This window comes from Octopus bimaculoides, chromosome 20 (assembly GCF_001194135.2).
Source record: "Octopus bimaculoides isolate UCB-OBI-ISO-001 chromosome 20, ASM119413v2, whole genome shotgun sequence".
NCBI lineage: Eukaryota > Metazoa > Mollusca > Cephalopoda > Octopoda > Octopodidae > Octopus > Octopus bimaculoides.
Window position 1 is genome coordinate 11,893,441 of NC_069000.1, and position 2,335 is coordinate 11,895,775.

Sequence of the window (2,335 nt, forward strand, 5' to 3'; positions counted from 1 at the left end):
ATATATATATATATATATATATATACAGATATGCATTAGTATGCATGTACGCCGGCTTTCACATACACACATACAGGTATAAATGCAAATATGCTTAGATGTGTATATAGACACACACAGACATAGAGGAATGAATACATATAAAATTAGACATATATAAATGCATGTATAGATACATATATACATTGACATGAATAAATATACATAAGCATGTTCAAACATAGACACACGCATATATAGACATAGAAATGGATATAATCGCATACACAGACACCAGAAAGTACAGAGCTGGCAGAGAATCTTCTGGGCCAGTGCTCTGCAACGGGGGTTCATATGAACCTTGGTGGGTTTATATAAGATTTTGTTGCAAACATTTGTCTGCAATAAATTGGTTATAACCCTACAGTGCGCAAAATATTTTAAGTTTTTAAATACAATTCTTTATAATACGAGGCGGGTGCTGAAAAGCTCCTGGTTTTAAGGTTTTCGCGAGTAGCTTGGCTGGAGGCCCAAACTGTCGGGTTCTTTAACAGGGCTTAGAAAAACTAAAGGACTGCTGTAATAAGTGTGTGAATCTGCGAGGGGAATATGTTGAATAAAATCATAATTAATTGATACTCCTGTATTTTCTTTTATTCAAAACCAAGAATGTTTCAGCAAACCCTCGTATATAATTTTAAAATACAATAAGATTCTTTGAACATCGGTTGACTATAAGGGTCCAGTGGAATAAAACAAGAATCGAAGGGGTCGACAGAGAAAAAGAATGGTTGAGAACCATTGCGACTGGGCGAGCGCATTGTCTCTAGGAAGGAGGAGTTTACCTGACCAACAGTCTTGAAAAAAGGGAATGAGGAATTAGATAATATAATACCCCGGCATCTTAAACTGAACTGGTTATCATCGCAAAGTTACCTTGGCTTTAGGGCATATTAACTATGACCCAAAAGGTTGCAATGCAGAGGGGGGTGCAATGCAGAGGGGAGGGTTGCAATGCAGAGGGGAGGGTTGCAATGCAGAGGGGTGGGTTGCAATGCAGAGGGGAGGGTTGCAATGCAGACAGTAAGACAGAATATGAAAGCAGAAAGTTATTCAGGAGTCATGATCTGGAGTCGGACCTACCTATTAAAACCTTAAGAAGTGCCCTATGATAGACGCAATCCAATGACTGAAACTTGTAAAGAATAGAAGATAAAACAATTTACAAATTCACAAATAACTGAAGTGACTGTTTCGGGTTTTTGAAATTTCTTTAGTCAGGAGGTTACAAATTTGCATACAAATGAAACGCCGTACGCGTTCGAAGGGTTCCGTACCTCTGACGTAGCTGTCTTTCTTTGGCTTGTATTATCTGCTGCCTTTCGAAGTACATTTTTACGGCTTCCTTCTTAGTTTTGTTAGTTTTCTTTCTTGCTGTTATCTACCAACATGTATTACAAATAGTGAAATAAGTGTTTCAAATATTAGTACAAGATCAGCCATTTTAGTTGTAGGGGAATAGCCGACTTTGTTGATCTCGGTACCTGACGGTTATTTTAATTTATGGAAGGACGGATGGGTGGATGGAAGAAAGACAAAGCTGATCCGAATAGAACTTGAACTCAGGACACAAATCTGAAGGAATGCAGTGAGGTATAATTATCCGAGACTCTAACGACTCTAACAACTCGTCACTTTAAATAAGATAATTGCAGAAGGTGGAGTACTTAAAGAAATATCCGATCTGCGTAGGAATTTCTGTTTGATCGAGTGACTTGCAAGAAATAGCAGTCAAATCTCTCTCATATTCCAGTCTTTGTCAACATTTATATAATAGGATTTTCCAAATATTGAATGGCTATGAGAGTCTATCCGAGTAAAAATGGAATCAAAAAGAGTCCACAGGTAAAAAATGATTGAGAATCATTGATTCATATCAGCAGGTAAAGAGGCAGTAGTTTGGTAAAGCGGTGCTTTACCAAAACACTTTCCATTTATGGAGAAATTTGTAACAAACCTTAAGCTGTTCAGAGATGGGATTTCATACCAGTTTATGTTTGTGTATGCATTTTTGTTTATATCGTTCCTTCTATTGATCTTATATGTAATATTAATGAAGTGAGATTTTTAGTGCAGCTTATAGATAACATTTACTGTAAAGTGCATTCAAGGATTTGTCGTATATGTGTGAGCAAGACAAGTACAACTTTACAAACGACATTTAAACTATAAGGTCGGACTGAAACAGTTACATGACATTCCGTCTATTTTTGTATGTATGTGTGTTATAAAAGTTTGACATGTATTCCTATTTTTCTTTAAAGCCATTCACTGCTTTCATAAAAAACGATGTTTA